Source organism: Schistocerca serialis, chromosome 9 (assembly GCF_023864345.2).
Source record: "Schistocerca serialis cubense isolate TAMUIC-IGC-003099 chromosome 9, iqSchSeri2.2, whole genome shotgun sequence".
In the NCBI taxonomy this organism is placed as follows: Eukaryota; Metazoa; Arthropoda; class Insecta; order Orthoptera; family Acrididae; genus Schistocerca; species Schistocerca serialis.
The window spans coordinates 378,672,583-378,688,656 of record NC_064646.1 but is presented as its reverse complement, the minus strand read 5'-3'; positions in this window follow the sequence as shown (position 1 = coordinate 378,688,656).

Genomic DNA, 16,074 nt, shown 5'->3' with positions numbered 1-16,074 from the left:
GGCAGCTTCATATACTAAAATGACCATTTAAATAAAAGCCCATGAAATACAATCTTACATAAAATTATACAAGGTTGGCCAAACATGCTCTACAGTGCACATATACCGCCTCTCAAGATGACAGGCAAGATAAAAACATATTTCAGGAATTAGGCCGTTACACTTCAAGCAATAAATTCGTTAACACGCCGAATCCGACAAACATGACAGAGGCAGCTATTAACGTACAGCAGATTGATAGGGAGATTACCGAACAACCCGAACCGCAGGTTGCTCTAACCCGCCCCTAGTCCACAAGGGATAAACGGACCACCCAATTCATAAATAACCATCTTCCCGCGGGTGGACAAACGGAGAAGAATGGTGGGACAACCCAACACAAAGCGGCTGGTGACCTCACGAAGAAAACAAGTAGAATTTAACAATTAAATTAAAATATCACCAATCACTTAACTTCTAATAACTGCGATTTCTGGCGAAGACCTGGCGCAGCACCCCCAAAACGCTCTCCCGAACCGTCCGCTGCCAGCCGCTTCAACGGACGCAGGAAGGCGCGCCGATTTGTCATCTTACGGCGTCGTATCTCGCACCGGCCAGACCGATGTCGTGGGTTCACTCCTGTTGCTCTTGTGTCGGCCGCGAAGCCATTATCCCTCGCTACACGGCGCGGCCCACTGGACTCACGTGGCGATCTCACATGCGCCGACGCTCAATGCGGACAAGTCATCTTGTGTCTTAGCGCGCGACCGACCAGCCGATCGATCCAACCTTCAAAGACCGTTGCCTGAGCAACTCGAGCAGACTGGCGGCCTAACGCGCAGACTCAGATGCAGGAACTAAGCCCCCGACCAGGCGACCACTCGTTGAGTTCTCTCACTGCGCCACAAATTCGGACGAGAGACAGACCCCAGACTGACCCAGACCGACTGGCGAGCTCATAGAGCCCCTTAAATGCACGTGAACGGGCAACCTTTCCACTTTCTCACCAGAGGGAGACACCAAAGCTGCGATTGCCACAGCGGCGCCACCGCCAGAAACGGAGGGCGACTGCTTCACACAACGCGCTGTGGCGCGCTCTTCAAAAAAAGCAGTTTTTGCCTCGGCTCACCTTTCTTTTCATTTCCCATTCCGAAACTCAGCTTTTCGCTTGTGGGAGGCACTACATCGTTAATGAACCAGCTCAAGCGAAAACACACACACACACATAAAATGTTAGTCCATTGATAATATCATTTTTCGAGTCCCTTCCTTATTTCTCTTCCCCCTCTGTGTATAGTTCGCTCTTTCTCACTCCTCCCCCTTCTCTACTTAGCTTTCTGCACCCTTTATTATGAACAGTATTCTGTGCTCAAAATCTTAGTAACTCATCATTTTCGAATAAAGTTTCAGCAGTAGAATTTTGTTGGTAGCAACAATATTTACTTATTTAACTGCATGTAACCGACAACAGAAGTTCTACCTACTTCTCTGCCACAGCTCCTATCTCAGAACTGAAATGATCGTATGGCATTGTTGGCTGGGATGTTCCATTCGCGTTCGGCCTCCAAGCGCAAGTCTTATTACAGTCGGCGCCACATTGGGCGACTTTCAGCCGATGATAAGGATGAAATGATGATGAGGACAACACCTATTCCACGTGCGGAGACAATCTCCAACCCGGACGGGAATCGAACTCGGTCCCAGTGCATGGGAGGCAAGCATGTTACCATCCAGCTAAGCAGGCGGACATCACAGAATTATTACCTGTGTACAACTGAGCGTGTGGCAAAGTCGCTCTTAATCTGATGGTTAGTATCAACACTACGCTGCATTTTGTATCCTTCCGACTTCGATCATCATCAGTTATTTCTCTGCCCAAATAGCAGAACTGATCTGCTGTATTTAGTGTCTCATTTCGTAATTTAATTCCGTCGGCGTCACCTGATTTAACTCGACTGCATATCAACACTAATATTTTATTTTTGTTGATGCTCGTCCTATAACCTCTTTTCAAGACACTATCCGTTCCATTGAACTGCTGTTCAAGACATTTGCTGTCTCTTTTTCGAAAATTTCAAAGTTTTTGTTTCTTCATCCTGAAGTTTAATTCCCTTTTCAAATTTCTTCTTGGTTCTCATTATTGCCTGCTCAGTGCACAGATTGAATAGCATTGAGAGTAAGCTTTAACCCTGCCTTACTCACTTGTAGGCTTGCCATTCTTATGCAATGAAGCCAGTATCATTACTTACTAAACTAACGGTTCGGTAAAATTCATACTACTTCTTGTTAGTAAAATATCAACATACCGATATATCTAATTTTTCCCAAAAATTTCGATGTATATCGGCTGTTCTTTCTCCACAGATATATTGATATTGAAATCGAAATGACAATATCGAGTGCCGATATCTTTATTTTATGTTACATTTTTTCTCTAAGTTTTCGGTAAATATAAATGTTCTTATGAAATTGTAATAGATTATAATTTTACTTTCAGTGTGTGAAGGGGACTTGCTATTTTTTCAGCTTTCATTATGTTCAGTCTTTCTCTTTGACGGTCAGAAGCAAGTGTAGGTGGCACAAAAAAGATGTCCGATTGCACTGGCCCTTTGGGGTGTGAGGACTAACAAGATATTCGATGTGAAGAAATAGCACGCCAGTTGCGGTAGAAAACATTTTTAACGCAAGTAGTGTGCTATTTCTTCACATCGAAATTCTACAAAAACAGTTGTTGAAAATGATGAAAAAAAATGTAAATGACAAGATTCGGCAGAGTCGTGTGAAGGGGAATGTTGATGTTATCGGCGCTAGGCGCTACCAATAGAAATTCAGACGTTTAACTTCAAGTATGCAGTTTTGACACTACAAGTGCTAGGTCGCTAGCATTTGCACAAAAAAAACGAAGGACAAGGAAGTCGATATGAAGTGTTCCAGATAAATCCGGTATGTGACGAAACCGAACGACGGACCCATCGGGTACCTTTTATTGTGCTACTTACAAGCGGTTACCATTGTTAGCAGAGTGGTTATCACCAAGCGTGAACTTGCATCGTTTTCCTTTCAATTCTCGCTCTAAGGTTGATGTACACAATTTCTAATGATAAATCAGTACTTAAATATATAGCTTTAAAACCGGAAGTATATTTACAATATGCAACCGATACTTTTATAAGAGGGTACGTCGATATTTTTTCAGATAGTATCTTCCATATATCGAGGGCCCATAATGATATTTTTTTAAATATCGATATACCGGATTGCCGATATTTTTAAAAATATCAACAGTCCTAATTCACATCCGCCTGCACGTGCCTCCTTTGGATTTGAGCCTATTATTTTCTTCTTGAAATATAAGGGCATTTCGCCTGTCTTACACATCTTACATACTAGGTGGACATATTTATTGAAAGGGTTTTGGAGAAGTACATTACAATTGCATAGAATATTATATACACAATATGCTAATGACGACATTCTACAATATTATTCCAGTACTAGGGGTCTCTTGAAAAAAAATGATAGGAAGCATCGAATAAATTCAGAGAGATAGTGCTAGAATCGTAGAAGTCACATACAAGAGGTACGGTAGTGTATTATTGATGCCCAGGAAGCTTAATTGGAAGCTTTGAAAGTAAGCCGATGGCAAAATCTTGTTGAGTAACTGTTGAGAATAAGGAGTTTGATGAGGACTCCTACAATCATCTGTCTTTCGTACAGGTTATGAGAATAAGGGATGAATATTATAAGGAGGCGATGAAACAGTTACCGCTTGAAGGAGTTACTGCAGCTTAAATGCAACTTGCCGCGACTGATGGGTGCGTATAAGTACTTCATATAGGCAAGCGATTAGTATTTTCCGACGTGCGCGCGGTAAATGTGGGAATGACGACGTTGTTACCAAATGCGTCCAAACAGGACCAACATGCTGTAATTCTTCTCTTGGCTGGCGAAGAACAAACGCCGGTAGGCATCTATCGGAGAAAGAAGGATGTTTACAGAATGAGATCTGGAAACATCCCCTAGGCTGTGGCTAAGCCATGTCTCCGCAATATCCTTTCTTTCAGGAGTGCTAGTTCTGCAAGGTTCGCAGGAGAGCTTCTGTAAAGTTTGGAAGGTAGGAGACGAGTTACTGGCAGAAGTAAAGCTATGAGGACGGGGCGTGAGTCATACCTGGGTAGCTCAGTTGGTAGAGCACTTGCCCGCAAAAGGGAAAGGTCCCGAGTTCGAGTCTCGGTCCGGCACACAGTTTTAACCTGCCAGGAAGTTTCAACGAAGGATGTTAACCGGGCAGCATGGCGCGTCAAGTTCCGTGCTGGTCGCAATGCAATACAAGACGCTGGTTGTTTTGGAAGGCAAACTTCATCCATTACGGACCAACTGAAGTGGGAAACACTCGAGCACCCGTTCTATAGTCTGTAGCAATGCAATTATTGCGCCTTCGCTGCCTGAGAAAAAGGTGTTGAAGGGTCGACGATTCCTTACAGACGGCGATGTGCAGGAGGCGGTTACGGGCTTCTTCACGCAGCTGGATGAGGTATTTCACCAAATGGATATCTTCAACCTTGTGCATTGGTGGGATGATTGCCTCAATGCTCAAGGCGATTTTGCCTGAGCGGCATACCGATTCTGGACGGTATGACCTTTGAACGAAAACTTTTTGATCGGCTCTTATCGTTCATATTGGGGCGTGTTACCAGCAATTTTTTCTTCTCTCAGTACTCAGACTGAATGTGACGGAGAGCCGCGAATGGTGACGTGAAGTTCCAGTCGTCCTGCTCTGTACTGTGGCTTTTGAAGTTTACCCGCCAACTTAGAGATGCAGCATCTCATGAGGTGGATGATGGATGTCAAATATTTCACTCTTTTCTGGTAGGCTTTCATTTCGCCAGGTTGCGTGAGTGACACGGCGGGCGAAACGCGGAGTAAGCTGGGAGTGGGTGGGACGTGAGTCGGGAGGTCTCAGTAAACAGGCGGAAACGAAGAGTGCCTCCTTCTAACAAACTCAATTCTGTTACTTAGCGACGCAAAGTGGCTCTCTTCTCGAAACGTAATTCCTTCCGACGTCTTGGAAAACTCGTTATTCCGAGGGACGGATTCCTGGGAGCTCTTACTGAGCGTATTAAAAACCTGAAACCGGAAAAGAATCTGTTTTACAAGTTGCAGCTGCTCCGTTTTTTGCCGTTGCTATCTGCTACAGTTAAATTGTTTAGAAACGTGCACACAAATGAACGCACACAGTATTAGCAATGCATTATACCTGGGTGTGCTGAAAAGTCGGTTCGGGTATTACATGTAATGCGTATTACTCGGTCTACCTTACCACATCGTTGCCGCACGTTGCAACAATTTACGGCTAGAGGGCTCGGAACTGAAGCGATTAACATGGCTGTGTGAAACATAACTTTGTTGGTGCGTCAGAAACTGCATGCTGTCATCGAGTTTTTAGTCGCTGAAATCATGGTTCCAATTGAAATCCATACAAAAATGAAAGCTGTGTACAGTGATTGTCGTGTCGACATCACTAGAGTGTGACATTGCGTTGTTTGTGCTCGTCATGAAGGAAACTGTGGTGCTAACCTCAACATGTGTGACAGAGTTCGAAGTGGGTCGTCGACATCAGAAACGTTCACGACCATGGCACTAGCGGGCAAAGTCATGCTACCAGCTTATGGGATGTTACAGGCGTCCTGCATTTTGAATTCATGTCTAATGGTGCCATCATAAACCCTGCAAGGTTCTGCAGGGCTTTGAGAACTGGTCAACGAATTCGAAGAGTTCTTCTACACGTAGTAGCCGTCGTAGATTGTTTGCAGATGACGCTGTCGTTTATCGATAAGTAAAGTCATCCCAAGATCAAAATAAATTGCAAAAAGATTTAGAAAATATATCTGTATGTTGCGAAAATTGGCAATTGACCCTAAATAACGAGAAGTGTGAGGTGGTCCACATGAGTGCTAATAGGAACTTAGGTTACACGATAAATCAGTTAGATCTAAAGGTCGTAAATTCAAATAAATAGCTAGGAATTACAGTTACGAACAACTTAAATTCAAAAGAACGCACAGAAAATGTTGTTGGAAAGGCTAACCAAAGACTGCGTTTTATTGGCAGGACACTTATAAAATGTATCAAATCTACCAAAGAGACCGCCTACACTACACTTGTCTGTCCTCTTTCAGAATACTGCTGCGAAGTGTGGGATCCTTACCAAAGAGGTAATGTGGTTCTATGAACCCTCTGCCAGACACTTAAATGTGAGTTGCACAGTATCCATGTAGACGTAGACGTAGAACACCCCTTCCTTCAGCTGTGACATCTACAACAGTCCGGCACCTCGGGTTCATTGTCATTGATTACAGTCCCGACGTGGTCTAATTCAATTTTCATCTGTTTCCAAAACTTTAGGAACACCTTCAAGGACTTCACTTTGATAGTGATGAAGCGGTGCCAACATAGATGACGTTATGGCTGATCTGGCCTTGGGAAAATGTCTTCGTCGCGAGGGTGACTATGTTGAAAAATAAATATGTAGACATGAAGAATACAGATTTAGAATGTCAATAAAGTGTGTTTCATTTGAAAAGCTTTAAGAGTTTTCATATAAATAAAATGTATGCATTGTTTCTTAGCATGCCCTCGTACATTAAACGGGAGTCTCGGAAACAGCGTGTCTGGTTGGTTCTTTGCGTGTTCCTGCAGTGAGAACATACGGAACGTGGCTGGACGGTGGAACTAGGAGCCGGCGACGAGGTACTGGACGTTCACACCACACCATAGAGCGTGGACGTCGGAGGATGTGTAAAGCGGAACAAGGGGCGTGATTCGTGGCAAATTTGATGTTAGAGTACAGTATGCACAAGCGCTTAGAAGCGCATTGTTCACAGCATGTTGTTGGACATGGGGCTCTGCAGCAGACGACGCCTACGTGTTCTCATATTTACCCAGCGACATTGACGGTTACGATCGCAGTGGGCACGGGATCATCGAGATTGGAAAAGTGTAATCTGATGGATGAACCATGTTTCTTGTTACACCAGATCGATGGCCGTGTCCAGGTACTCCGTCATGTGAATGAAGGGTCCTCTGAACCATTGTCTACGCCACAGGCGCATGCCGATAGGGATAGTATTAACCTTTGACGGAGATTAGCCTTTGTTCGCATGGGACCCGTGGTCGTAATCGGAGGCGCGAGAGCCGTGGACAACTTGACCTTTATTGTAGACTACTTCTTTCCCTTTAAACTTGATGTCATCCCTGATGGCGGTGACACCTTCCAGAATCTACAAGGACTGAACCGTGCTTCACTGGTCTGAGGATCATCAACTGATGTCACGTACATGTCTTCAACACGAAATTCGCCTGATATGAACCCGATGTATGAGATGAGATGTATGAGACAGGCAAAATACCATCAGACGTCAAGAGGTATAAAATAATTCCAATCCCAAAGAAAGCAGGTGTTGACAAATGTGAAAATTACCGAACTATCAGTTTAATAAGTCACGGCTGCAAAATACTAGCGCAAATTATTTACAGGTGAATAGAAAAACTGGTAGAAGCCGACCTCGTGGAAGATCAGTTTGGATTCCGTAGAAATATTGGAACACTTGAGGCAATACTGACCCTACGACTTATCTTAGAAGCTAGATTAAAAAAAGGCAAACCTACGTTTATAGCATTTGTAGACTTACAGAAAGCTTTTGACAATGTTGACTGGAATACTCTCTTTCAAATTCTGAAGGTGGCAGGGGTAAAATACAGGGAGCGAAAGGCTATTTACAATTTGTACAGAAACCAGATGGCAGTTATAACAGTCGAGAGGCATGAAAGGGAAGCAGTGGTTGGGAAGGGAGTGAGACAGGGTTGTAGCCTCTCCCCGATGCTATACAATCTGTATACTCAGCAAGCAGTAAAGGAAACAGAAGAAAATTTCGGAGTAGGTATTAAAATCCATGGAAAAGAAATAAAAACTTTAAGGTTCGCCGATGACATTATAATTCTGTCAGAGACAGCAAAGGACTCGGAAGAGAAAAAAAAAAGTGTTCAAATGTTTGTGAAATCTTATGGGACTTAACAGCTAAGGTCATCAGTCCCTAACCTCACACACTACTTAACCTAAATTATCCTAATGACAAACACCCATGCCCAAGAGAGGACTCGAACCTCTGCCGGGGCCAGCCGCACAGTCCATGACTGCAGCGCCATAGACCGCTCAGCTAATCCCGCACGGCACTTGGAAGAGAAGTTGAACGCAATGGACAGTGTCTTGAAAGGAGGATATAAGATTAACATCAACAAAAGCAAAACGAGGATAATGGAATGTAGTCGAGTTAACTCGGGTGATGCTGAGGGAATTAGATTGGAAATGAGATACTTAAATTAGTTAAGGAGTTTTGATATTTGGGGAGCAAAATAACTGATGATGGTCGAAGTAGAGAGGATATAAAATGTAGACTGGAAATTGTAAGGAAAGCGTTTCTGAAGAAGAGAAACTTTTTAACACTGAGTATAGAGTTAAATGTCAGGAAGTCGTCTTTGAAAGTATTTGTACGGAGTGTAGCCATGTACGGAAGTGAAACATGGACGATAAATAGTTTGGACAAGAAGAGAATAGAAGATTTCGAAATGTGGTGCTATAGGAGAATGCTGAAGATTAGATGGGTAGGTCACGTAACTAATGAGGAGGTATTGAATAGGATTGGGGGAAGAGGAGTTTGTGGCACAACTTGAGTAGAAGAAGGGATCAGTTAGTAGGACATGTTCTGAGGCATCAAGGGATCACCAATTAATATTGGAGGGCAGCATGGAGGGCAAAAATCGTAGAGGGAGACCAAGAGATGAATACATTAAGCAGATTCAGAAGGATGTAGGCTGCAGTACGTACTGGGAGATGAAGCAGCTTGCACAGGACAGAGAGGTATGGAGAGCTGCATCAAACCAGGACTGAAGACCACAACAACAACGACGAACCCGATGAAACACATTTGGGCCGCTACATAGCATTTTATCGCATTTCCTTAATCCTGCACTTTTTCTATTTTAACAAAAATGTAAGTAGGGGAAATGTATATACCCGTGGTCTAAGGACCAATCGGCTCTCAGCCGTGGCAGTGATCCGCTGCAGGCGTTGTTTACTTCCGCGCCATAGCTTCAAGGCTTGTGTCCGTCCATCGTGAACAACATGTTGAGCGCTTACCGCCGTGCAACCCTTAAAGTTTCCTTCCCAGCTGAACATGCGCGACATCGTGCACATGAAGTTGAAACGTTCATACGTGAAGAAGTTCGTTTAGATCCTAACCACGTTATCGGAATCCATTTTTCGATCATGAGTAGTGTCGTTTATATTAAAATGACAAACACCGGGGTGTGTGAAGATGTTATTCGCTGCCATGCCAATATACTTAAGTTCAAATACTCTGATGGTCACGTCGTAGCTGTAACACTTGAACTCGCAGAGTACGGTCAACGCACGATTAGGGTGTTTGAACTACCTTTTGAAGTGACGAAGGACGAAGTCGTCTCTGCGTTACAACCATACGGTAACGACATCGGTTACGTAGAGGAAAAATGGCAAACCTTCACGACCTACCACGTCCTTAATGGTGTGCGTCAGGTCAAAATTGAACTGAAAAAACATATACCGTCATATCTGACAATTGGCGGGGTGCGGGTTGTGGACAAGAAGGCCACGTCAGATCCACCTGCATGCGACGCCGTCTGATTCAGACGCCGGTCGGAGAGGAAGCGTCCCCAGCGGTGATCACTCAGATCCCTGTCACATATGCCAAGGTTGCCAAGGAAGGTAGCACCTCTCCACAGGGTCTTCCTGCTTCGTTGACGTCGCCTGATCAGGTAGATGCAATCGCTACTCAGAATCCTTCTGAGGTGCCACAGACGCCAGATCCAGACCTGCCGAATCTTCGCTACTGCGATGGACGTTGATCCGGGAGTGGTACCTACTTCTGCTTTCCTTCAGACTGGTCCGGAGTCAGACGAAAGCCACCCGCAATCAGACTCTGAACGACTTGTTCGAAAACAAGGGACGACACGAAAGAGAAAGAAACGTAGCCGTACACCCCCTGATGAATCCATTCCACGGATGGATACCAGGGATGCAGACCCGAAGATGGACGACAAACCGCTCTTTGATGACCAAAAGTCTGATGCGAACGACCCGCCACAGGCGACCACTGGCAACGACCACCCCTCCTTACTGGCGCCGTCGCCCCCACAGGTCGACGTTGAAGAGAGCCTATCCGATGAGACGACAACTACGTCTCCTCTCCACGTGGATGATGTGCACAGCCGATGCCCTACCGCAGAATCAGTCTCCTGGGCAGACGACGTGGAGATCGACGGGACTGGGGTGGACGCTGCTGATGATGGGGCGCCCCCATCGGTTGCGCCCGCGCCCGCAAACTTTCCACAATAGCAGTCTCTTCAGCGGACCGACAAGATCGACGACCTCTCGCTCCTAACGAAGAAGCCCCACCTGTGCCTGTGGGACTCCAATACCAGCATTATCGTGTCGCAACGATTAATCTCGCGACTATTCGTGCGCCCCACAAACTAGCGCTGCTCCGCGATATGATTCATGATGCGGACATAGATATTGCGCTTTTTCAGGAAGTGCATGTCGCCAATTTTTCACCTCCACATGGCTTCACGGCGCATCTTTCTCCTGCTTCAGACACCGGTAGTGGTGTTGCCATCATCTTACGCGAAGGTCTTCCTGCCGAAGATGTCCTATACCTCCCCAACGGCAGAGGTATGGCCCTTACTCTCTTTGGTGTACGCATCGTCAACATTTATGCCCGTCGGGCTCCAGCTACCGTCGTGAACGCAATGCCTTCTTCGCGACTGAAGTTACACCCCTTTTTATGGGACCACACGATGACTGGGTCATGGGTGGAGACTTCAACTGCACCCAGCGACCTCAGGATCAATTGCCGCGTCACTCACCATGCGCAGCTCTGGAAACAGTCGTCACGCGGCTACAATTTGTTGACACGTGGAGACATGTTCACGGTGATCTTTTGGGCTTTACGTACTACACTGCGCATTCCTCTAGCCGACTGGATCGCATCTACATCTCGCGATCCCTAATTCAACACACTCGACAGGCTGAAATCTGGCCTGTTGCTTTCTCAGATCATGAGGCTTACTTCTGTGATGTTGTTCTCACAAGACAGGCAGTATGGCACGGACGTGGTTTATGGAAACTGAACACGGCACTTCTTAATTCACCTGACTGTCGACTTCTAATGGAAGACACTTTGATCACATGTAATAGACGCCGAACCACGTATCCGTCTACCATATCCTAGTGGATCCAGTGTGCAAAACCTGTTCTTCGAAAAACTTTGATCCGGTATGGCAAAGATGTTGTCGTCTGGAGGAAGAGCACTATGGACTTTTATTACAGGATCCTACGAGAATGCTCCACGATGCCAGCCTCCCCTGAGCGCCATACGAGGGCAGTTCAATAAGTAATGCAACACATTTTTTTTCTCGGCCAGTTTTGGTTGAAAAAAGCGTGTGTCATCATCGCCGCAAGGTCAAGCAAGACTGTCTGATCTCCCGCGTGCGGGCCGGCCGTGCACAGCTGTGACTCCTGCAATGGCGGAGCGTGCGAACACACTCGTTCGAGATGATCGACGGATCACCATCAAACAACTCAGTGCTCAACTTGACATCTCTGTTGGTAGTGCAGTCACAATTGTTCACCAGTTGGGATATTCAAAGGTTTGTTCCCGCTGGGTCCCTCGTTGTCTAACCGAACACCATAAAGAGCAAAGGAGAACCATCTGTGCGGAATTGCTTGCTCGTCATGTGCCTGAGGGTGACAATTTCTTGTCAAAGATTGTTACAGGCCATGAAACATGGGTTCATCACTTCGAACCTGAAACAAAACGGCAATCAATGGAGTGGCGCAACACCCACTCCCCTACCAAGAAAAAGTTTAAAGCCATACCCTCAGCCGGTAAAGTCATTGTTACAGTCTTCTGGGACGCTGAAGGGGTTATTCTGTTCTATGTCCTTCCCCATGGTCAAACGATCAACTCTGAAGTGTATTGTGCTACTCTTCAGAAATTGAAGAAACGACTTCAGCGTGTTCGTAGACACAAAAATCTGAACGAACTTCTCCTTCTTCATGACAACGCAAGACCTCACACAAGTCTTCGCACCCGAGAGGAGCTCACAAAACTTCAGTGGACTGTTCTTCCTCATGCACCCTACAGCCCCGATCTCGCACCGTTGGATTTCCATATGTTTGGCCCAATGAAGGACGCAATCCGTGGGAGGCACTACGCGGATGATGAAGAAGTTATTGATGCAGTACGACGTTGACTCCGACATCGACCAGTGGAATGGAACCGTGCAGGCATACAGGCCCTCATTTCAAGGTGGCATAAGGCCGTAGCATTGAATGGAGATTACGTTGAAAAACAGTGTTGTGTAGCTAAAAGATTGGGGAATAACCTGGTGTATTTCAATGCTGAATAAAACAACCCCTGTTTCAGAAAAAAAATGTGTTGCATTACTTATTGAACTGCCCTCGTACAAGGATGAACCATGCTAAGGCCCAAATCTCCCATCTCATGCGAAGGCATTTGGAAGGAGCGATAGTACGATCTCGTACTGCTGATCGCATGCCTCATGAACATCCGTCGATGTAGCATATCATCCAAGAACGCAAAAATCGCAGCCGAAAATTGATTCACGTCCTAACAGATCAAGAAGGACGTCGCTACGTAACCCAATCTGCAATAGGGAATGTGCTTCACGCCCACTACCAGCAGCTATACGCCGCTATTCCACATTCCCCAGAGTTGATCGAGGAAGTCACACAGCTCAACTTCGGTGGTATCCCAGGAGATGCGGCAATTGACTTGATGTCAGAGGTGACTGATGAGGAAGTCCGCGATGCGATCCGGCAGGAAGCATCAATCGCTCCCCAGGACCCGACGGTCTTCCCCTCGAATTTTATCGCACCTTCCGTGATTTGTTAGAGTCCACCTTCACCTCCATCTGTCGGGAACTGATGTCTCCGGAAGTACCTGTGCCGGACGCTTTCATGGAAGGAATTATTATTCCTGTACATAAACCGCACGGTGGCAACAATATCAGTGATTATCGGCCCCTCACCCTCCTTAACAGTGATATGAAAATCTTCACTCGCCTTTTGGCGGCACGACTTAAAAACGTTGCCCGATATGTTGTGTCGCCAGACCAAGCATCTTTGGAAGGGGATAATAATATCCGCACGGCTTTATGCCGCTACCGGGATATGATCGCCGTTACCCAGGCACAACGCCTCTCTGGGGCACTTGCGTCTTTGGACTTTAGTCAAGCTTTTGATAGGGTTGACCATTCGTTCCTTACGGCCGTTCTCCACCATATGGGTTTCCCAGTCACCGTTATCACGGTAGTGATGCGCCTTCTGCGGGGTGCCTCGTCCAGGATTATGTACAATGGCAGACTCACTCCACCGATAAAAATAGGTCGATCTGTACGTCAAGGTTGCGCTCTATCAGCAATTTTGTACGCCTTTTCCTTGGAATCCTTGCTATGTGGACTACGACAACGTTTGGTAGGGTTGTCCATAGATCGCTACCGATTCTGTTGCACGGCCTATGCTGACGATGTAGTCATCTGTTTACGTAATGCCGACGAGGTTCGAGCTGTTTTGCTGTGGGTAGCGACTTATGGTGAGGCATCGGGTAGCTTTTTAAACGTACGTAAGTCACAAGTTATGTTCATTGGCACGGGACTTCCCGTGGAGTGCGTTACACCTCTCACCACCGTTGATACCATTCGCTGTTTGGGAATAGATTTTTCATCTGATCTCCGGCGTTCAGCCACCATCAACTGCCGACGCCTCCTTCTAATGATCAAAGCAGGTCTTATGGACCATCGCCTTCGATCCCTAGATATTCTCCAACGAGCTCGATATGTCAATGTATATATATTGCATCCCGAGTTCCCCATGTAGCACAAGTTCTACCTTTCCCGCTTACTGTGGCGCGTCGCATGTTGGCAGCGATGACATGTTTCGTCAGCTCTGGGCTGTTGTTCAAAGTTAACTATGCAACCCTCACTCTTCCCCGTGAACGAGAAGGGATAGGTCTGTTTCACGTGCCGGATAGAGCTCGCGCCCTATTTGTAAGCTCCCAGATGACGGTATGGACACGTTGCCCAACGAGCCTCACTGGTCTCCTCCTGTCGGCATATTCGCCGGTCTCACTGTCAGCCCCAGTGATGATCTCGGATGTTCCGGCCCAGTTCCATTATATACGATACTTCTTTATTGAACTCAGTTATCTACGCCTCACCTTACCAAGACCGCTTTTACTCAAGACAAAGGAAGTATACAATGTCCTCCAATTAGGTCGTCCACCTAACCCGATTGAACAAAAGTTCCCCCAGGTTGACTGGCGTCATGTATGGCGCGCGCGGTGTTCGCCTGTTACCTTGACACGAATGTTCAATCTGTCTGGTACCTAACTCTCAATGGTAAGCAAATCAATCAATTTCGCCTTCATCGTATCCACCTCGCCCAATCACCTCTATGGTCCACGTGTGGAGTGCCAGACACTGATGAACATCGGTTTGTTTGCGGACCGGCGACGGAGGTTTGGCACTTGGTTCGACGTATTGTGGCTTTTCTAACGCGGGACATTCCGAATCGGATTACTCCCCTTTCATTATTATTTCCGGAACGTGACTATTTTCCTCGGACAAAGACCAATGCTGTGAATTGGATTCGCGGACATGCCATTCACTACCTTCTTGGACAAACTGTAGACTCTGTACTCGATTTTCGGACATACCTCAATGACAGTCATTATGTCGTTGTCCGTCATCCAAAATACAGACAATTTTTCTCGAACTTCCTTGGGAGTGCTTTCCACGAGCCGCCTCGCAGCTGGAATGTGTTCAGCCAAGAGAGAAGAAGGTTTCCTGTTTGAACCAATGAACATTTCTGAACAATTCAGCGGAACACATCAATTTCGAGAAGACTTGACGCAACATATTACCAGCGGGGCGCAGAAGGCCTCTGATGAAATACTCAACAAAACTACACAAAACAAAATAAAAATAAATAAATAAATAAAAATAAAATAAAAATAAAATTCAAAAAAAGGAAGATTTTGTTGTTTCTACGGATAGCCCTAACCTTGATTTCCCATATATATTTCCCTGGTATATAGGCAGATCTCTGGAGTAGGTTTAGCCAGGAGCCAACGCCTGAAGTGGACCAGATTTTTTTGTTTTTTTTGTTTTTGTTATAAGATGAAAAGTGGCGGTGGCACTTAGTTTTTTTTCAAAAAAAGTTGGTAGAAGAAAAGAAAAAAAAACAATAAAAAAGTAAAAATAAAAAATAATAAAAAACAAAATAAAAAAAGTTGGCAAAAAAATAAAAAAGGGGGTAGCGTCTTTGATTCATAATCAAAACGTCTTCGGTCCCGGGTTCGATCCCCGCTACTGCCTAAATTTTGATAAATAATCAGCATTGGCGGCCGAAGACTCCCGGCATAAGAAGTCAGCCTCATTCTGCCAACGGCCTTGTCAAAGATGGCGGAGGAGCGGATAGAGGTTCAGGGCACTCTCTTGTCCTAGGGGTGGGAAATTGCACCTAAAGGCGGAAGAATCAGCAATGATCAACGACATGAGGATGCAGAAGGCAATGGAAACCACTGCATTAAAGACACGTAACGTGTATCCATAGGACATGTGGCCTGTAATTGAAGAAGTGTCATGATGATCTCTCCATTGGCAAAAGATTCCGGAATAATCCCCCATTCGGATGTCCGGGAGCGGACTGCGAAGGGGGAGGTTACCATGAGAAAAAGATTGAATAATCAACGAAAGGATAACGTTCTACGAGTCGGGGCGTGGAATGTCAGAAGCTTGAACGTGGTAGGGAAACTAGAAAATCTGAAAAGGGAAATGCAAAGGCTCAATCTAGATATAGTAGGGGTCAGTGAAGTGAAGTGGAAGGAAGACAAGGATTTCTGGTCAGATGAGTATCGGGTAATATAAACAGCAGCAGAAAATGGTATAACAGGTGTAGGATTCGTTATGAATAGG